General features: G+C 57.8%; 1 protein-coding gene across 2 annotated transcripts in view; it reads right to left on the minus strand.

Annotated features, from left to right (window-relative positions):
* Positions 1-22,156, minus strand: part of PHF21B (PHD finger protein 21B) — a 95,001-nt gene that overhangs the window by 26,333 nt on the left and 46,512 nt on the right. The gene's annotated exons all lie outside the window — the stretch shown is intronic.

Below are 22,156 nucleotides of genomic sequence, written 5' to 3' on the forward strand. Positions count from 1 at the left end.
GCGAAGGTTAATTAAGAAAAAAAATCATGCTAAACTTGGAGCTTCCTTCCTTCCCAGTTTCCCTAGACTTGTCTTTTCTCATTTCCCCAGAGTGGAATCCACTCTCATTTTACCCAAAGACCCAGCACCACTCACACCAAACAGAATGTGATGTGTAACCTGCTTTTCTACTTGTACTTAAGGACACATGTAAGGTTTCCTGAAGTTGTTACAATCTCCATAAATCACCCTTTCATGGTTATAGAGTCCTTCATTCAGCAGACATCAATGCTATTTCCTCAGCCAATCCCATCCTCCTAGGAATTTGGGTTTCATTCCCATCCTTTTCTGATTAATAAACAGTGGTGCAATATACATCTCTATGGATAAAGCCATTTCCACGTCACAAAGTATTTCTGTAGCACAGGGTCTGAAAACAGGAATCAATGGGTAGGGATTTTATTTATTTAGTTAGTTAGTTATTTAGTCTGCATTGGGTCTTTGCTGCTGCACGCGGGCTTTTTTCTAGTTGCAGTGAGCGGGGGCTTCTCATTGCGGTGGCTTCTCTTGTTGCGGAGCACGGGCTCTGGGTGTGTGGGCCTCAGTAGTTGCAGCACGTGGGCTCAGTAGTTTCAGCTCACAGGCTCTAGGGTGCACAGGCTTCAGTAGTTGTGGCACTTGGGCTCAGCAGTTGTGGCTCACGGGCTCTAGAGCACAGGCTTAGTAGTTGTGGCACATGGGCTTAGCTGCTCTGCAGCATGTGGGATCTTCCCAGACCAGGGATTGAACCCGTGTCCCCTGCATTGGCAGGCAGATTCTTAACCACTGCACCACCAGGGAAGTCCATCAATGGGTAGAAATTTTAAAAGGTAGGACTATTTTGGGCCCTTGATATATGTCCCCACTGTGCTAACTCAGGAGGGGCCATGACCAGGGCTCACCCCAACACACCCTCAAATCTCAGCCTCCGAGTCAGGGCTCTTTCCAATGCATGATGGGATGGCCACACCTGCAGCAGGGTGGATATTCAGGGTGTGGAGATGGGAGATGACACACTCCCAGGGACTCCAGGCCCACACAAATACAGAGGATGTGTTTTGGGGTGCCCGTTTGCCTAAGGTCCCTTTTCTAGGAATCAACACTACCTACAGCTGATGAAGGGGAGGTTCCACATGGCCACGTTTGTACCCCATGAGCCTGCCTGATGGGGAGAGGCATCTCTCACTTGGGGCCAGCCAAACCACCAGTGACCAGAGAGGTTCTCTCTTGAACTCAGAAGCCAAAATTCTTAACAAAGTGTCAGCAAGTCAACCCCAGCAATAATATGAAGGATAATACATCTTGAATAAGTTGAACTCATCCCAGGAATGCAAGGCTGCATCACCATGTGAAAATCAGTCAGAAAAAAATGATATGTTTATCTCAATGTATGCAGAGAAAGCATTGAACAAAATTCAACATCTATTCATGATAAAAAATTTCAGCAAACTAGGAAGAGAAAGTAACTTCTTAACCTGATAAAAGGCATCTATAAAAAATGAACAGCTACCATCATACTTAATGATGAATGTTTTTCCACGGAGATCAGCGATGAGGTAGGGATGTTCTCTTACCACTCCTGTTCCCATTGGACTAGAAGTCCTAGCCAGTGCAATAAGGTAAGAAAAAGAAATAAAAGGCCTTCAGATTAGGAAGAAGAAATAAAACTGTCTCTGCAGATAGCAGTAGCAACTATGGAGAAAATCTGACAGAATGTACAAAAAAAGGTTGTTAGAACTAATAATTGAGCTTAGTGAGGTTGTAGGATACAAGTTCAACATACAAAAAGCAACTGTATTTCTATATACTAGCACGAACTCTTAGAAATTTAAAAAATGTTTACCTGCCATTTGCAACAGCATCAAGAAATGAGGAATACTTAGGGATAAATACAACAATAGCTGTATAAGAGCTATACACTGAGAACTTTCGAACACTGATGAGAGAAATTTTAAAAATACCTGCATAAAGAGAGGGACACACCATAACCATGGATCAGAGGCCAGTATTATTAAGATGTAAATGCTCCCCAAATCGACCTATGGCTTCAATACAGCCTCCATCAAAATTCACCCCAAAAAGGGTAGAAAATGACAAGGTCCTTTTTAAATGCATGTGGAAATGCAAAGGACCCAGAATAGCCAAAACAACTTGAAACAAACAAAAAACAACATCAAACAAACAAAGCGAAGGACTTATATTTCCCAACGTTAAGACCTATTATAAAGCTACAGTAATCGAGACAGTGTGGTATAGGTGTTAAGTTATGCAAATAATAGATCAATGGAACTGAATACGGTCCAAAAATAGACTCAAACATATATGGTCAATTGATTTTTCAGCAAAGGCTGCAAACTCCATTAACATAGTGGAGAAAGGACAACAGTTTCACAAATGGTGTTGGAACAAGCAGATACTCGTACCTTAAAAACAAACGAGACGTAACGAATCCATACGTCTCACATATTTTTAAAAAACCCAAATGGATCAGAGACCTAAATGTAAAGCCTAAAACTAAAATTTCTGGGAGAAAACACAGGAGAAAATCTTGGGGCTGCAGGTTAGGCACAGTGTCTTGGATACAACACCAAAAGCATGATCCATAAGGACAAATTAATGCACTAGACTTCGAAAAATTAAAAACTCCCGAGCTGGAGAGACAGTGTTAAAAGAATGAAAAAACGAGCCACAGACTGGGAAAAAAACATGTGCAAATTACCTATCTGATAAAAGACTTGTATCCAGAATGTATAAAACAACTGTCAAAACCCAATAACTGGAAAACAAACAACCCAATTAAAAACTGATTTGAACAGAACACATCACTAAAGAAGATATGCTGATGACAAATAAGCAAATGAAGAGATACTAAACATCACTCGTTAGAGAAATGCGAATTAAACCACAGTAAGACACCCGTTCAGACGGCTACAATAAGACACCCGTTCAGACGGCTACAATAAAACAGGCTGACCAAGTCCAGAGCTGGTGAGGTGCACGCACTACTCTTGGGAACGTAAAGCAGTGCAATCGCACTGGAACAGTCCGACAGTTTCGTAGAAAGTGAAACATACATTTACTGCTATGGACTGAGTGCTGATGTCCGTCCCCCCAGAACGTGTATGTTGAAACGCTAATCCCCAGGGTGATGCTTTTGGAGACGGAGCCTCTGCGGGTGATCAGGTCATGAGGGTGGGGTCCTCACGACGGGATTAGTGTCTTCATGAGGACAAACCTAAGAGGGCTTGCTTCCCCTCTCTCTCTGCCACGTGAGGACACAGCAAGGAGTCTGCCATGGTTTAAATGTTTGTGTCCCCCTAAGATTCGCTTGTTGGGATCCTCACTCTCAATGTGATGGTGTTAGAAGGCAGGGCCTTTGGGAGGTGCTTAAGCCAGGAGGGGGCAATCCTGATGATACGAATGGGACTCGTGCCTATAAAAAAGGCTGCAGAGACTTTTTTTTTTTTTAATGTTGAGCCTTCTTTTAATTTATTTATTTTTATTTGTGGCTGCGTTGGGTCTTCGTCTCTGTGCGAGGGCTTTCTCTAGTTGTGGCAAGAGGGGGCCACTCTTCATCGTGGTGCGCGGGCCTCTCACTGTCGTGGCCTCTCTTGTTGCGGAGCACAGGCTCCTGACGCGCAGGCTCAGTAGTTGTGGCCCACGGGCCCAGTTGCTCCGCGGCATGTGGGATCCTCCCAGACCAGGGCTCGAACCCGTGTCCCCTGCATTAGCAGGCAGATTCTCAACCACTGCGCCACCAGGGAAGCCCTGCAGAGAATCTTAGCTCCTTCCCCCAGACAAGAATACACCAAGAAGTCTGCAGCCGGAAAGAGAGCCCTCATCTGATCATGCTGGCAACCCTGATCTCCAACTTCTGGCCTCCAGAACTGTGAGCAATAAACTTCTGTTTACAGTAATCACCCGGTCTGTGGTATTTTGTTACAGCAGCCCGAATGGGCAAAGACAGCATCCATCTGCAAATCAGGAAGAGGGTTTGCACCGCAGACCAAATCAGCCAGCACCTTGATCCTGGACCTCCCAGCTTCCAGAACTGTGAGAAATGAATGTCTGTTGTTGAAGCCCCGCCCCACCCCCAGTGGGTGGTGTTTTGTTATAGCAGTCCCAGCTAAAACATTCTAGCCCTAGGCGTTACCCAAGAGAAATGAAAGCACACGCCCACAGAGGCTTGTTCCAGAGCAGTTCACAGCACCTCTACTTGCGATAGCCCCAACTGGAAACAGCCCAGATGTTCATCAACAGGTCCACAGATGAACGAACTGTGGCAGATCCGCCCAATGGAATATGACTCAGAAATAAAAAAGGAATAATCAATTGATACACACAACGGGGATGAATCTCAAAGTAATCTCGCTCAATGGAGCAGGACAAAAAAAAAGGAATTATTATTGTATGATGCCAGTTATAGGAAATTCCAGAAAATGCAAACTCATCTAAAGGAATCAGAGGTTGTGTGGAGATGAGGGGATCGGAGGAAGGGATCAAAGACACAGGGAAATTTTTGAGGGTCAAGGGTGTGTCTACTATCTTGATTCCGGTGATGGTTTCACAGGTGTAGACCTATGTCAAACATCTTGCACACCCCTACTTCCCCCCTTGTAGCTCTCTGTCCCTGGAATGAGCGTCATCCTTCTCCAAATGACACAGCAGAGCCCCACAACCCACAGAGCTGCTTCTCCGGATTATGATGGGGTGGCTCCTCCCTCCTCTGGAATTTTCCACCTGCCCTAAAGTGGGCGAAGCTCTGAGGCTCCCGTCCTTCCGGCCAGCTGCTTGCCTCTGCATGAAGCCAAATTATCCACATTTAACTGGAAAGTCCCTGTGGACATTTGCCGGAACAGAGCTTAAATGCAATGCAGTGAGCACCCAAACAGACGCGGTCAGTTTAAGAGGAAGCGTCCCAATCCACAGCGCCGTTTCCAGTCCCTCTCCAGCACCGCTTGGCAGCCCTGCCCAATGCCCGCCTTCTGCAAACGGATGCGCGTAGAAGGCTGTGCCCTCTCCCTCCCCTGGACCTGCGGTCTCATCGGCATCACAACCCCTGGGCCCCGGCCCAGACCTGGGCAGGTGAGAGGCAGGCACGAAGGGAGCACCATTTGACTGACAAGCTTCCAGACGATTCCATCAACCTGGGGACCACAGGATGAGAAGAAGCTGGCCTGTCCGTCCAGCAGGTTCTGTGATGAAAGGCCCACACGGGCACTTCACTCCATCAGTGAGCGGAGCTGTGTGGTCCCCTGGGTGCAGGGGTTCCTGCGCGGGTGACGGGTAGCCAGAAGATTCCAGGGCCCCGGGAACACAAGGGCAAATCCATGCCCAACACCTACAGGAGCCAGGGAACAGGCACAAAGCTGCTTTCCCTGGGGACTCCGTTCTGGCTAAGATGCCCAGTCAAGCCCTCCAGACGAGGGGTGTGTGCCGTCTGTGTGTTTTTCCAGTCCGTGTGTCTCTGCACGGAAAGGCGTGAGGGTTGCTGTGTGTCTGTTTCCGGGTGTGTTTTCGTACCAGCTACTCCATTCTCTGGCATCCACGTGGGCGCCTATGTCCTGTGTGTTTCCATATGGATTCTTCTCTGGGTACCTCTTTTGCTCTGGTCCGTGTGTCTTGCGGATGCCACCGTCTGTGGTTCTAAGCCTTCATTGCAGGTCGGCACTCAGTCCTCTCTCCTGACTTGGGACACGGGGGACATCTATCTACACACCTTAGAAATTTGCAATCAGGGAGGGGGAGGGAGGGGACCACGAGAGGGAGGGGTGGGTGGAGGCTGCTGGGGGGGGGGCAGAGCCCCCGAGGTCAGAGTGGGTAGGGGGGAAGATAGGGGGAGCTTTACTTTGACCTTGTTCTCAAATACTCAGTTACCAAGAAAGAAACAGGACCCGCCACGGGGGAAGTACCGAACGCCTGCGGGATGTTCACAGCACAAAGATGGTTCACTTGCTGACTCCAACCCGACGGCTGGCATTTATACTACTGCCAGGGACGCGGGGTGGCCGACGGCTCTTTAAGGAGCACCTTACCGTGTGTGGGGCGCCCTCTGTGCCACAGCAGCAGGAAGAACACGGAAGAACGGATGACTCCCTGGGTCAAAGGCCGAAGTCCCAGGCTTTGGGGAGGAGTTTGCTACAAAGAGGCCGCTGAGCAGGGTCCCTCCGTCGCCCCGCTTCTGGGAACCGTGGGTTCCTTCCGGGAACACCGAAGCCCCCTTCCAGCCCCTGTCCATCCTGTGATCGCCGTCTATTTGCTTCTCTTCGCTCCAAGGCTTACCCCAGAGCGCGTTTTTCCACATCCTTATAAACCTTTAATTAACAAGTCGAAGAGACATTTTATCTGGCAGGGCCTGACCTTTCTGCTCCGTGTTGGAATTTATCGATACCAGCAAAAACAATCATCTCAGAGACTATTTCACAAGCACCGGATAGCTTACAGCCACACTTTTGTCGAGATACACGAGCTCCTGGGCTTCCCCGGTGGTGCAGTGGTTGAGGGTCCGCCTGCCGATGCAGGGGACACGGGTTCGTGCCCCGGTCCGGGAAGATCCCACATGCCGCGGAGCGGCTGGGCCCGTGAGCCATAGCCGCTGAGCCTGTGCTCTGCAGCGGGAGGGGCCGCAGCGGTGAGAGGCCCGCGTACCGCAAAAAAAAAAACAAAAACAAACGAGCTCCTTATAACTGCGGTTACAGCTCTAAGCATTTTAAGGGGGACAAAAAGGGGCAAGAAAGTCAAAGATAACTTCACATTTTTCCTGCATCAGTGGAGTCCCTGGGGCAGCCTGGGAAACCCTGGAGAAGCTCGGTCGTGGCCGAGGCAGGTGGGAGGCGCCCAGGAGACAGGTGTCTGTACACGGGGTGGGGACGGACTGGGCTTGGGGCTGGGCTCGGGTTCTGGCTCTAACACCAGCCATGTGTGGCACCCTTGCTCTCTGTCCCCAGTCTCCTCGTCCACGACAGGAAGAGTTCCCGCTGCAGGGGCGGGAGGGGGCTAAAGGGATGGGCCTCAAGGATGAGCACAAAGCCTGGTGCACGTCTGGCTCCGTGAGACCCGGGTGGAGAGGAAGCGGGTGAGACCCGGCTGTGCCCGGAACTGGGGCACTGAGCGGGTGCCTGGGAGGGACATACAACCCTGGCGTCCCGGCAGGGACCGCCTCGGGGTCAGCCTGTCCAGGTGCCAGTCCTGGAGTGGCCCCTCTCCTGATGGGGAAGCCCCCTCTGCTCGCCAGCTCCTACCTCCCCGTCTCTAACACGGGGCATACGTGCTCACCTCCCGCGCAACGACCGGAGTAAAGTACACGAACGTGAGGAAGCGTGAAGAAGTAAGAACAGGAAACGGGTGTCCCAGGCTTCCTGCTGTGCTCGGTTCAACAGCTCTCTCCCTCGTCAGGGGACAGACCCCGGAGCCAGCCTGCAGCCAGGCTGTGTGGCTCAGGAAGGGGAACAGGGTGGTGAACAGGACGGGCAGTGCCCGGCCTCACAAAGGCTGCTCTCATCCCAGACCCCGACCCGATGGCTGGCTCAGAACTGGCCTTTCTCATCTCTGCTGCCCTGCTGGATGGCGGATCCTGGAGTCCAGCCCAGGTACCGGCCCGAGCAGGAGCTTGGTGAAGTGACTGATGGATGTCGTCAGACAAGGAGGGCCGCGGACCCCCAGGGTCCAACTCCGGGACCCCGGCAGGAGATGCTCAGGGAACGGCTGAGGGCCAGGGGAGCAGGACTCCTTGAACCCTGCACACACGGTCACCCAGAGCCCCACTCCACGAGGCAAGCCTGCCCCCGACCCCCTGGGCTTGGCTCCAGTTCCTGCGCCCAGCGAGACCCCAGACCTCACAGAGCCCCCCTCCCAGCGGGACCCCTGGCGTGTGTGAATGGGTTTTGAAGTGGTCCGGTCCTGTCTATGTGAACGTGTTCCCAAAGCAGGCAGAAAGCCAGTCTTGGGGACCGGCCCCTCTCCAGGACTGGACAGGACAACCCCACGTGGCACCCCGAGCCAGGGTCCACCCTGGCCTTCGTCTGCCACATCTCGGGCACCATCCGTGAGCAGGCCTCCTGCCCGGGCTTTCCAGATGGGCCTGTTAAGCTGAGTCCAAGGGCCTTGCATGCTGGCAGCAGGGAGAGCGGCAGTCACAGCCCGCGGCACGAGAAGCGCCAGAGCCACGCGGCCGGCTGTGTCTCCCACGCGCCCTGGCCCTGCAACACGCAGCAGGTCGGTGAACTCAGTCCTCTCTCCTGGTTGCAGGAGGAGAGGAGGGCAGCAGTGGGATGGGGGCCACACTGAGCCCTGCCCCACGCTCCACGTGGCCTCATGGCCCCCCCCCAGGCCACGTGGGCAGGGCTGAGAGGAGAGAGAGTTCCCCAAGCCTCACAGCTGGGGAGGCAGAGACGCAGGGCAATGCCCCACCTGGACGCCCTTTTCCAGAACTTTCTCCACTCACGGGACTCACAATTCAGGGCTGACGCCTGCTCTAATCCGGCCTGTCCCTGGACACACTATGCGTCTTCTCCTGACCCTGAACCCAACCTCCGACCCTGACCAGCTGCATGCCCTGGGGGGCTGTTCCCTAGCCTCTCCGTCCCTCAGTTTCCACAGCTGTCAACCACAGACAACCTCACGCCAACCTCTGAGGACGGCTGTCAGCGTGAACTGTCGCAGCGGGCGGGAGAGCACGAGGCAGACCAAGCCCAGCCCTGGGCCAAACACAGGCCACACGCAGCCCCTCCGGACGCTCGGAGCAAGCACCCATCCCCAAACTGGCCACGTTCGCACAGTTTCGATTTAACGCTGGTGGCACAGAGGGCTTCCCTGGGGTGTGAGCTTGGGAGGCTGGTGCAGTGGGGGCATGTACAGACACTGAGGGCTTCCACACGCCTTTTCCCCAGCCTGACCCACTGAACCCAAACCACCGACCCTCAGACACGTGCCCCCAGAGGAGACCCAACCCTGCTTCCGGTTGCACCCGGGACACCAGAAGCTATTTAAAAAACTTATTTCCACGCAGCACTGGCAGAGCTGGCCGCACAGAGGGGGGTTGCCATGGCAAGAGCCACCTGGGAATGCAGTTGGGGCGGGTAGCGGCCATGTGATCTCGCACTACCTTGTGGGGGACACTTGGCTCTCACGCTCCCGGGAGCCCGGGCTCCTGTCCCCACGTGGAGGGGGCGGAGCGCCTTGCCCCGTGAGCTCCAACAGCAGTGACTGTCCTCACCAACAGTCACCAGAGACACACATCCCGCCCTCTGAACTCCCGTCCACGTGTCATGATCCCATCGCTGGGCAGAAAGGGCCACAGATCGCCGCTCAGAGGCTGCGGGACATGGACCCAGGGAAAAGTTTTCTATTTTAAAATCTCAGAACCCAGAGGACAGAAACTTCTCAATCGGTGCTCAGTGGACTTGCCAAGGGAGCTCTGCTTTCCGTTCAGAGAAACCAAACGACGCGAAGTGAGTGTCTGGTGGGCACCACGCAGTCCCCCCCTCGGTTTGCAGGTGGAGGAACTCAGGCCCAGAGGCTGAAGGCGTTTTCCTAAGGCTACGGGACTCTTGGCCGAAAGCTCAGGTCTCTTCTCGGCTAAGAGCAGGCAGCCGCGAGAAGAGAAGAAATGTGCAGCTGGAGAAAGGCTGGACCCTGCCCCGCCCCGTCCCGAACAGGCCACGCCGTGCTGCAGGACACACAGGAAGCCACGACGGCTCGTCGTCCGCTAACCTCGCTCGGAGCCCGGAGCGCCAGCAGACACAGGAAGAAAGGCCGTCAGGAGGTTAGGATGACTGGCCGAGCCATGGACGACTCAGACGTCAAGAGTCCATCCATCCAAGGAGGTGCTGGGCCGGCGGGCGGTGGAAGGTGGGAGCTGAAGAAGGTTGTGCAGGGCCAGCTCCCACAGGACACTCCCGGTGGCCCTGGACATCAGTCTCCGGCTAAGCCAGGTCCTTCCTGAAGGCCTCCCGGGGAGAGGGTGCAGCCTTCACTCCCGTCTCCCACGCACAGTGCTGCCCGTGTGACCTGGGACTCAAGTCTCCCCATCTGAGACATGGGAGCTCAGCCTTCCCCTCTCATAGGGCTTCTGAAGACTCGGCAGTGATATTCGTGGAGCTCCAAGTCGGTCCCCGGCCCCTCAAGGGGAGGGCGGCACTAGCCACGGATGTTGGGATTAAGTCCCAGAAACTGGCACCACCGCCCCGGGGAGGGAACGCGCTGGTCAGGTGGCCACAGCTCGGTGTCTCTGGTCTTCAGCCCCCTCCGCACCAGGCCGCTGCTGTGGGACATTCAGGAGGGTTGGGTTTCTCCTCGTCTGTATGAAGCCCAGTGTCTATGTCAACACAGATATGCAGATAAAACTCTAGAAAAACCGACAGGGAAGCCGTCCTAAAGAAATGACATCACACGATGTGTTTCCTGTCGAGACTGCGTTGAACACGGTGGGCAAGGCTCCTAAGAGGGCTCACCTGCTGCCACAGGGGAGCCAGCGGGCAGTCTTTGTCAACTGAGGCCCTGGGGCTGGAGAGGGACGTCCGGAGGCCACGCTCTTTGACCCAGAGGCTTGAGCCTTTGCCCTCTGCCGAGGTGTAAGAGAAGGTCGTCTGTGCCCCCGGGGCCCACCCCAGGATATGCTTCTTGGTTCCTTCCCGGGGCGGGGGGGGGGGGGGGGGGGGGGGGGGAGGGGAAGCCATCACTCAAGAGCAGGGAAAGCAGGGACTTCCCTGGTGGTCCAGTGGGCAAGACTCCGTGCTCCCAATGCAGGAAGCCCGGGTTCGATCCCTGGTCAGGGAACTAGATCCCACATGCGTGCCTCAACTAAGACCTGGCACAGCCTAAATAAATAAATATTAAAAAAAAAAAAAGAGCAGGGAAAGCAGCCGCCCAGCTGGTCACCTTCAGCCGCCCACCCCGCCCACTTCTGGAAGCACAGCCCAGATCAGTTCACGGGAAAGGGCTGCATCCTGAGTGGCTGGGGATATGGTCGTCTGCACAGGAGCGACTTGCTGCTGTGTGTAAACAGCAGGGGGTTCGCGCCATGGCTGGACCGGGCAGGAGCTCGACCAGGGCTTCTGTGTCTCTTCGTCGCCCACCAAGAAAGAAAAAGCAGAAGCTGAGTTCCGCTAAAGGCAGCCAGCCAGGTCCTGCCGATTCCCTTCCCATTTACCTCTGCCACGCCTCCTTCCCCACCGAGGGATGTCGAGAAAGGGGGCCGGTGCCCCACGGCCAGCCTGTGGTAGGGCCCGGCTCTCGCCAGAGCCTGAGCCCTTGGCCACCAGGTGGGAACCCCAGACAATTTTGGGAGGGGTTCCTGGGGCCCCTGTGTCCTCAGTCCCTAAATGTCCCTGCAGATCTGTCCCCTGGTTTCATCCCAGGTGGGCTGCTGGCCCCTCCCTGGCATCACCCCCTGCTCAGATGCCCACAAACATCCTCGTGGTGCAAGGTGAACCCTGGGCTGGGACGCTGAGTCGGAGGAGAGGATTCGGGACTCGGAGCTTGGTGGGGAGGAGAGCCAGCGGGCGCGGCCCGGGAGCCGGGAGCCTGTGGCGCGATCAGCTGGTGGAGGGTTTCCGGGCTGGGCAGGGAGAGCTGAGGCCGGGTCACAGCCTGACCCTTAAGGGGCTCAGAGTTCATCACTGGAGTGGTGGTCCCCGAGGAACGACGCTAACCACCAGGGATGAACGTTTCTACAGCACACGTTCCTCTGTCTCCTCGTCTGACCTGGGTGGCCGAGATCCAGCCAGCAGCGTGGACAGAGCAGGAGTCCCCCGGGAGCCTGGCTCCCGGCAGGAGGAGGAATGCCCTGTGTCCTGAGCGTCCTGTATCCGGGCACAGTGCCCGTGACCTCGATGAACCTCTTCTGGGAGGCTGGTGTCCCACAGTGGGCCCTGGGGTCAGGTCAGGGCAGCTGGGGCCCCGGACGCTCGCCGTCAGGTCTGCAGGCCTTCAAGGACGGTAGGGGCCGCTTCTCCAGTCCCTCCGCCGTCTGGGAAAGTGTGTGCTGAGCTGACCAGAGAGGGGCCCCTGCTCTCCACACCCACGAGGCTCCTGCCTCTGTCCGGCTGGGTGAGGAAAGTGGGGCAGTAGCCCCAGACGTCCAGGAACCATGCCGGGCACCCCAGGAGAAGGCGGCCTGCTTCCCGCCCTGCGCCCACTGAGCGACTGGGCAGCTTGTCGAGCTGCAATTTTCCTCGTATCTTTATGGAATCACTCTGATGAGGGGCAAAGGTAACAACGAAGCTGCGACATCCGCAAGTATTAATACAACGTAAGCACCACTTTCACTGTCGTGTGAAACCAGTTTATTATTCTCAGATGAAATCCGACTGCCGCCTTTATCACTGTCGGGAACTGATACGTTCCCTGTGCTGCGGGCCCCAGCTCCTCGGTCCCATGCCTGCTCTCCGCCTCCACTGGCCCCGAGCTCGTCCACATGGGACCTTCAGAGGCCTCTGGGGGTTCATGTGAAAACCCAGGGAAAGGCACGTCTGCCTCTGCTGCCCCATGTCTCCTCCCGGCCCACGCCTGGGTCCACAGCTGGGACCCAGCACATACCCGGCTGGGGACCAACCAACCTGCACTTGAATTCCACTCCCCTGTTGGCCTGGGTCACACCAAGCACCCCTGTCCTCACCTCCGAAGCAAGAGGATCAAGAACCACTTTCCCAGGACTTCCCTGGTGGTCCAGTGGTTAGGGCACCATGCTCCCAATGCAGGGGGCCCAGGTTCGATCCTTGGTCACGGAACTAGATCCCGCATGCTGCAACTAAAGATCCCGCATGACGCAACTAAGACCCGGAGCAGGCAAAAAAATTAATAAATATTAAAAAAAACCCAAAACCAACCCCTTTCCCTGTGCCCAGGACCAGAGGTGGGGGTCACCGGGCACCGAGCCACTGCTGTGAGTCCTTCAATGGGTCCTCGATTCCCACATGCACATCAGGGACCAGGTGTCCCGGTGACAAGGGAGGGGGAGGGAAGGACTCGAGGGGGACAGCACTGGCCCCAGAGGGCAGTGGGGTCTCCTGATGAGGTGAAGACCAGCACGCCCAAGCCTGCGGCTCCCCTTCTGGGCACACCCGGGGCCACCCGCGCCCACGTGCACAGGGACCACACGGGAGCAGCCTCACGACAGCACCTGCGACGGACAAGACTGGGAACAGAGCCGTCGGCCCATCTGCAGGGGGCCGATCGACGGGAACGTTCTCAGGACGGGAAGCCGCCCAGCCGCCACAGTGAATGAACCACGTGCGTCTCCTGGTGAGCAGGGGCCTTGGATGCCACGCCTGGAGCTCGGGCCGCTCCCCGAGGGTGACGGGGAGCCAATGCAGGCTCTTGGCCGGTGTAGGGGGCCGAGCGGGGCTGCTGCAACGGAGGCAGGACCCGAGGCCAGGTGTGACGTGCCAACTGTGGCCCAGGGCGGAGCCCTCTGGGGCTGGGGGAGCGGGGGGCTGGGGCGCATCTTCACCTGTTGGGACATGCCAGCCGCCTCCCTGGAGGGGCAAGGGGTCAAAGTGGCCAACAGTGCTGCAGAGGCCGGTTTAGATGTCCCCTCCTGGTGCTGGCCATGGTCGTGAGGCTCCTGCCCATGGGCGCCCACACCCTGGGCATCCTGCTCTCTCCCGGGGTTTGCGGAGTGGTCCCCAGTATACTGCAGCTCCCGGGGGAAGGGAGCTATACCCAGGGGACCCTCGGGAGACCATAACACTGGGTCTTTAAAACAAGAACCCTCGTCCAAAACCCGCTTCTTCAAGCCTCACGAGGGGAGTCATTTTCTGCAGCTCGGATCCCAGGGTTGCTGCCAACTGAGTTTTACTGAGTGCGCCTGGGGGAACCAGCTGCTGGCACAGGTGGCTCCAGCCAGGCTGGGTCCCGGTGACCCCGACCGAGCGGGGCCAGCCGAGGCAGGCTGCCCGGGGCCACTTAACCAATGCAGAGGTCTTTACAGGGGAGGCCGTTCTTAATCAGAAAGCCCCAGAAAACACAAGTGGCTACCCGGCGCTGACATTTAAAACACCCTTTCAGCAGCCCCCAGCGTGGCAAAGTGGTTTAATTAACTTGAAAGGGTGTAATTTTATGCTATTTAGTAGGAGACACACGCTCTAAATGGCATCGTGGACTAAGTATTGGGGGCTGTGATCTTGAGAGTGCGGAGAAAAAAAGAGCCACGAGCCCCTGGCAACCACAGGTGTGGGGTGGGTGCACGCCGGAAACCCCCCCCCCACAGATGGCAGTCTCTGAAGCCACGCGGGATCTGGGGTGGAGGTGTCCACAGGGCCAGCTACGTGGCCGCGTCCCATCAACTTAGATGGGAAGCAAACGCCGGGTCTGAAAGAGAACTGAACTTGGTGGAGGCTGGAGCCGGTCAGGACCCCCTGTCGAATCCCCCTACTCGGGCCCCCTGGGTCCCTGTACCCCGAGGGCGAGGTACCCGCCTTGCTGCCCGGCTCCGCCTGTGGGGCACGTCCAAAGTCACAGGGATGGGGGGCGGACAGTCCTGGATGGCAGCCCCTGGCTGGAAGCTCCCCCGTCCCCACTGAAGGGGCTGCCTCTTGGGGAGGAGGCCAGCCTCTCAGCCCTGAGGCAGGAGGGGCGAGGTGGTGTCACCCACAGAGGACCCAGGGGCTGGGGCTGCAGCCTCACGGGGACCCTGGGAAGACCCTGGGGCCGGCTCTCCTTACTCTGTCCGTCCCCTGGAACGACGCAGCAAAATCCGACACCAGAAGGGCGTGGGCTCCTGTCCAGGGCTTCAGCAGAGGGGTCACCGGGGCTGCTCCCTCCCCCGGAGGAGAGGGGCTGCCCCCGGGGCCTGGGGCGAAAGGAAGGCACCGAGTGGCGGGTGCCGGCCCCTCTCCGTCCCCTGGGCCCCACGGACCGCCTGGCCCCTGGCCTCACGCTACCCGCTACCCCAGACTTGGGAGCAGTCCTGTCTGCTCCTCGGCAGAAGGCTCCGGAGCTGCTCCCCAGGCCCTGGGGGCCACAGGCAGCCACCGCCCACCACACGTCCTCAACATGAATCACAGTGACAGCGAAATGCAATCCACAGGAGCGTCCTAACGGCCTGCCCCGGCCCGCCACCCACCGACCCTGGACGTCCGGAAAACAGTCATTTAGGAAACCTAATTTCCACGTGTGATTGGCTGGCGCCCGCCCCCAGCGGCCCCGGCTTCATCATCCTGCCGTCTCCGACGGCCCGGAATCTAATTCAGGGGACGCACATCTGCACGGCGCACCGGGGAGCCCGCTGACGGCCACGACTCGCTCCCCTATCGGGAGAGGCCCCCTGTGGCGAGCCTCAGGTGGGCAGTCGGGGGGTGGGGGAGCACCGGTCCCCCAGCGGCGCCTGGCTCTCCAAAGCGGGGGCCCACAGGTAAGACTGAGACAGTTTACTCACTGTGAACCGGAGAACTGAGCGTATGGCTCGAAGGATTTTGACAAATGCCTACAGCCAAGTCACCACCACCTAGACCAAGATCCAGGACACACTAGCAACCCTGGAGGCTCCCCAGAGCCCTGCAAAGAGGGTCTGGCTGGGGGAGCAACGTCCTGCCCTTGGCAACCGGCTCCTGGTTTGATTGCCTGACCCAACAGCCAACAGAAAAACAGGATCAAATCGCCACTACTTTCTCAACCTGTTGGCGCTAATGGGCACCGTTTATTGAGCAGCTACCCTGCGCCGGGCCCCATGCGGACAGAAGGGAGCGAGGCAAGGTGGCCGCCCTGCCTGCGGGGAACAAGCTCCAGGCAAGTGCTCGGCCAGTGGAGGTGCAGGTGGATGGAGGTCCTGCCAGGAAGGCAGGGGTGGGAGGGTGCTGACCGCCATTGACAAAGCACCTCTGTGTCTAGGTGGCTTCCTCGGTTCTGGGAGGTGAGTTCAGGACCCCGGCGTGCAGACAAGGAAAGTGGAAGGAGGCAAAGTGACCTGCCCCAGGCGACAGGCTGCTGAGATGCACGTGGGAGGGGACCTGAGGGGGGCCCTGGCCCTCAAAGTGGATGGTCCTTCCACTACGTCAACCTTGCCCTTCCTATACGCTTCCTTCTAACCCTGTCCCGCAGGATGAGACCAGGCCAGAGGAGAAAGGCAGGACACACGGAGAAGGGCTCGGGGTCCCTGCGGGGCTCAGCGCGGTCATCTCAGACACACAGGCTGGGGTACAACAGTGCACGGTTACGTGCCAGACCCAGCCTGGGCAATCACAGCAATGGATTATCTGGGAACCGTTAATGGGCTAGTGGGTAGGCATGTGACCCAGCAGAGCCAATCAGAATCCCTCCCTGGGAGTGATTCTCCGACACACAGGGAGAGGCCGTCCTCCTTGCTCAGGGACCGGAGGTTGTCCCCCAAGCCCTGGGGCCCCAGAGCATCCCCACTGGGCTGGTTCACAGTGAGTAGAGGGGAGAACACAGGATGGGAGCCCCGTACAGGCGGCTCTATGCTTTAGAAATGAGAGCAGTGCCTGCTTCGCCCAAGGGGAAATTCCTGGGGCCTCTGAAATCTTGACACCTGGTTAAACACGCCCACACAACATAAATACCTACTCTGAATCAAGGAAAAACGCAGCGCCTTCAAAATGCCACTCCAGCCAAGTGCCCACATGGGCGAGAGCTGCCATTGGTGGTTCCCAGGAAGAGTCCACTGTCACCTGCACCCCCAACACGCTCCCCAGGAGACCAGCGGCGAGCAGCAGGAAAGCGGCCTGGGGCCCTGTAGTCAGAGCCCGGTCCTGCCACTGCAGGGCTATGAGACCCTGCACAGGTTACTCAGAGCCCCTGAGCCCCTGCTTTTCTCATCTGCAAAGCAGCGACACGTAACATGCATACAGGTTTGCTGTGACAGGTAACAGAGAAGTGTGGCACACACCTGGAGCCCAGGAGTCCCGGAAAAAACGGTAGCTACCGTGAGAGGGAGGACGACACGTCCTCGGGCAGCCGGGACTTTGATTAGGCTCCCTACGCTCCTGAGCCTCAGTTTCTTCACCTATAAAATGGGTGTGTGGAAAGCAGCTCCACAGGGTGGTGGAGAGTCAGTGAGATCACGAACGTAAGGAGTCCAGCTCGCCAAGAGGTGGTCCTGCCCCGTCTCTGCCCTCCCCCAGGACACCCAGGCTTCACGCAGAGCCCGCCGAGCTGGACCCAGTGACCTGCTGAGCTGTGCCGTGCCTGGGGATGGGGCGCCCCCAGCCCACCGCCCTCGGAGGACACTCGACACTCTGTCCTCTCCGCTGAGGTCTTTTTTACAAGGGAACAGTACTTCCGGCTGGAAATGAGTAAAGTGTTAAAAATAAGCTCTAGAATTTGAGGTAAATGTGCTGGGGAGTGGGGAACAGGGAGGGACAGATCCTCATAGGCTAAATGTAGTGGAAAACAGTGGGAGGGTCCTGAGGAAGGCAGCGCTGCTGTCTTCACTCCTGGGGTGAATGGCAAGCACTACGGCAACGGGGCTGGGCCTGTTCCGTTGCCCCCACTTACAGGGCCCTTGGAGGCCTCCTCCCAGCAGCGTCCATTTGGGGCAGGGCTGCCGGGGCGGCGGGGACAGGGACGGAGAAGCCACTAGCAACCAGACCAGTTCAAAGCATCGCCGTGCAGAGGCTTCCGTGGGCACCCAACCACAAGGCCACACGCTCTCCCCCTGACCTGGCAGAAACGCCGGCCCCTGGCCGACAGCCCTCATCTTCTCACTGTGCACGCACCCATCCCCAAACCCCTCTCCTCTGAGCTCCAGACCCTCCCCTTCCTCTCAAGCCATCTCTTCCTCCTGGGTTCCCACGGCAGGAAGGGGTCCCCTCACTGCCCCTCTCTGCCCGTGTCACACCTGGGCTCATCCCTGCCCCTCTTCCTGTCCTGGAAGCCTTCTCCGTCTCCCCGGGCCAGGTGGGAGCTGGGGCCCTCACAAACTGCTGGGGAGTGGGAGAAGGTGCAACACTTTGGAAAAGAATTTGGTAGTTTTCTCAGCAAATTAAACACACCCTGTGCCCTTGGACCCGGCAATTTCACTCCTAGGTACTGACACAGAGAAATGAAAAAGTGTCCTCAAAATGACGTGTGCACCAATGCTCAGAGCAGCCTCATTCATAATTGCCCCAGAGTGGAAACAACCCAAATGTCCATCAACTGGAGAGTGGACAAGTGTGGTGACACAGCAGGGCCACAGGACGCACAGGAATGGATGGTGGGTATGCCAGCATCAGGGAGGGGCCTTGAGAGAACCCAGGGGGACAGGAGGGCCATTTACTGACAGTTGCATCCACACGGAGTTCATTGAGGTGAGAGGAGCAGCTGCCCTGGGGGAGAGCTAATGGGGCAGGTGCCTGAGAGAACTTCCAGAGGAGATGGGAACGTCTGCATCTCCATCCCCATCGCGGTGTAAGTTACTCGGGCGTATACAACTGTCAAAATTCATCAAACAGTACAGTTAAGACCTGTACATTTCAAAGTTTGTAAATTATATCTTAAAGAAAAAAATTATATATTTAAGAAAACAACAGCGAGAGCTGTACCTCCAGCACTCGTGGGAAGAAAGGAAAAGGGGGGCGGTGCCCCGGAGGCGAGTGCAGACCCCCCCACGCCCACGGATCTGGGATCACCAGATCACCCCACTCACCCGCCTGCCGCCTTCCAGAGGCTTCACAGGCACCCGGCTGCATTTGGATAGGAACCCGCAGTCCTACTTCTGCCAATGAGGGCCTGGACAGCAAGGTCCCGTCTCCGGGAGGGAACCCAGGACTGGAATCGGATCGGTATGATTTCTGGGGAGCGCTGAGGAAAGCACTGGAATGGACGTGGGCCATTTATGGAAATAAAATGCGGACGGGCCTCACAATCGTGGACAGGACGTTACTGTCCTGTTACATACTTTTGTTCTCATGTCTCTGAACAGCATCAAAAGCACCTGAAACAGCAGGGAAGGGGCGCCGGTTGAGGACTAAGACGGACGGAGAACGTCCCAAACCTCACTCAGGCTCCTGGGCCGGGCACGCGATGCCTGCAGCAAACGCGCAGAGCGGCACCAGTCAACGGCAGCACCGCAGTGCAGGGACAGCTCGGAGGTGCAACAGGGACCAGAGGCTGCACAAGTGGAGGCAGGGAGGCCAGGGAGGAGGTGCAGGGGGCCCCAGGGAGGCCACATGATATGACGGACAAGGCAGCATGGAGACCTGGGCGTGTTTCAAGCAGGACGTGACACAAGTCATGAAAAACCCAGCGAGAGCCCAGAGCTCATTGGTCGGGACACAGCTATGAAAAAGGTGAAGTCCCCGTCTTCAAGAAACGCACAACCAGGGCTTGGGGGAGTACAGCGTGTGGGCAAACTACTGCCTCTCTGAGCCTCGATTTCCCCATCTGTAAAAGGGAACCGTCAAGGTAAAATGCGGACGTGCCCAAAACATGACCATCCTGCACCAGGCACCATGCGGTGAGATCACAAGGAAACGGACGCCTCCTCATGGCAAGAGGGCCTGATCCTGCGGTCTCTGGGCAGGCCCGCTCCAAACCCTCCGGTCCACTTAATTATCTCCACACTCCAAACAGGAAACCCGGTCCTTAGATTCCGCAGGAGCCTGCGTCCTCGGCACGGTTCTAATTACCGGCGTTAGCGCTGCTGACTGCCGCCCTCCTGCTGCGAGCGACTTCCTAGGTGGCCGTGGTCCAGCACTGCATCCTACCCGTCCTCGTGTTAATAAGCCGGAATAACGAGGCCGTGCGGAGCGCCAAGCCTCACTGGATAGAGAGAGATTTTAATTTCACGTCTGGGGTCTCGCGTTATGAGGGACAACCAGAGGTAGAAGCAGGCACGACCCCAGGGGGCCAGGGCAGGAGGCCGAGAGACTGCCCGGGTCCGGCAGGCTCTCGGAGGACGTCGGGGACCAGGCTGGGATGCGAGGCGGGGCTCTTGGGGTGGGGGCGGGGGGCTTTCTGTTCAAGCTGCACAGATGTGTGGGCCCCTCGCACCATCCCTGCCCGGGTCTGTCCCTGCACACCCGGGGGGCCAGGACACAAAAGGGGGCACAGCTCAGAGGGAGCCCATCTCGTTGGCCCTCACTCAGGGGGAAAAGGAGGGTCGCTCTCAGCCATGACCCCCGCCCTTGGCCAGGGAGCCCTCCAAGCGCACCCACACCTGTCCCCGGTGCAGACGGTGGGTGCCCTGGAGTCCCCCAAAGTGCCGAGGGTGAAAACAGTGAACGAGCAGCCCTCGAGGAAGGAGAGGACCAGATGGGAGGCCAGGGCGGGAACAGACACCAACAGACAAACTCCCTCGCGAGGCCTCTGTGCACCTGGGACACCTGCTCCCCGAATCGCCCTGCTGAGGAGTCGGCTGGGCAGTGGCGCGGCAGACACACGGGGGCTCTCCCACCACTGGGACCTCCGCTTCCCGCCCACTCGCTCCAGCCAGGCCGGGGGGCCGGGGTGGTGTGGGGTGGGACACACCAGGGCCCGAGGCCTCCAGGGAGGCGGACTTGCGGTCCAGGGGGAGCAGAAGCGATGGGTGGGGGCAGGGCTGCAGGGCATGGCTGGGAGGGGGGCGTCCACCTGACCTGCAAAGGGGGACTGGCCAGCTTACCGCCATTTCGTGGAATTTAATTTCGTGTTAGTATGCCAACTTCTAAACACTCCAACTTGTTCCAATTTTTAAAAGCTCAACAAATATTTGTCGAATGAGAAGAGGAATTAGAGAATGATAATTCCAGCATCTTTACCAAGCCCCTGCCGTGTGTCACGCAGCCCGGAATTTATTTACTACTTCAGGACCCCGGAGAGCACTCACGACGACTGTTCCCTTTCACACAGGAGGACACGGAGGACCAGAGGGGCTGAGTGACTTGCCCAAGGTCACTCGGCTTTGAGCCCGTGATCCACTTGAGGGAAATCCCAGAGACCCCGGGTCGTGGGGCAGCAAGGACCACCAGGTCCCTGCTGCAGGCTTGCCTCCCAGCCCCTCCCCATGTCCCTGGCACCAGGCCTCCCCGCGAGCTGCATGGCACCGGGCTCACAGCAAGGGCCAGGTGTGGCGGTCTGCCCGAGTGGGTCAGGCCAGCCTGCCCCTTTGTGGCTCAGGTCCTGCACCTGCAGGCTTGCCCCCTCCTCTCCTGCAGCCCTGCTTTTCATCTCAATTGCTCAGAACAACAGCAGGCATAGGAGACCGGGGGGGGGGTGGGCAGAAAGACCAGAGATTACAGGTCCCATGGAAGCCGAGAATGTCCTGATTCTCTGACCTGCTGCTGGACACAGAGTGTAGACTGGTGAAACTTGGCCAACTCCACCAGCCACACTAACGGTGCGGGGACCTCAACCTGGACTCTCAGAGCCTCTCCCCCATTCAAAGACCTGAGCTGTGCACCTACTGTGTGCCAGGCACGGGGGCTGTGGCCTTTGGTCCAGTCCGTGGTGACAGGCCAAGGTCAGGGCACTGGGGGCCGTATCAGAGGGAGTGGGGAGGCCCTGCCCAGCCTTCGGAGCTGCACTCACTCCTTCATCGATTTCCTCCTGCCTCCCCTCCTTCGTGCAGCATCCTGTTCCGTGCAGCCCATCCTCAAGGGCTTGCAGTTCAGTGTGGACAGACCGTCTGCTCTGTTCATGGGAGGCAGAGGAAGCATGTCACCTTCCCAGAGGAGGCGACAGTGAACCAGACCACAAAAGGAAAGGGCACAGCTGAGCAAAAGCCTGGCCAGGAGCAGGGGCCCTCGGGGACGGGGAGGAGCCTGCGCCAGGCAGCAAGTTGGGGGCCAGAAGGGCCTCGGAGGCCAGGCTCAGGGGCCACACTCGTGCTGGCACTGCCCGAGGGTTCACTCCCCTTTCCCAGCTGGACTCACAAAAGAGACTGACATTCACCTGAAACCTGGAGGTGGGGCCTGGTAACACAGCGCCAGCACCACTCGCAGGGCAGTGCCCCGGGCCCCACGGAACACAGAACCTGGGTCAGAACAGCCACAGGGACACGGGGCACAACGGCCCTGGTCCAGGCCCGTCACGGGCGCGGCTGATCTCCCCCGACAGCCCTTTGAAAAAGCACCGGTCTCATCCCCACTCAACATACAGGAAACTCAGCTTAGCGACTTGCCCAAGCTGGGAGGGGTAGGGGGCTGAGTCTGAACCCAGCGCCTGGCCGCAGGGCCTGTGCTCTGACCGCTGCTCTAACCGCTCTCACAGCTGTGCGCCTGCA

The sequence above is a fragment of the Aethalodelphis obliquidens genome, unplaced genomic scaffold (genome assembly GCF_003676395.1).
Source record: "Aethalodelphis obliquidens isolate GAN/ISIS:26980383/991018 unplaced genomic scaffold, ASM367639v1 scaffold8, whole genome shotgun sequence".
Classification (NCBI taxonomy): domain Eukaryota; kingdom Metazoa; phylum Chordata; class Mammalia; order Artiodactyla; family Delphinidae; genus Aethalodelphis; species Aethalodelphis obliquidens.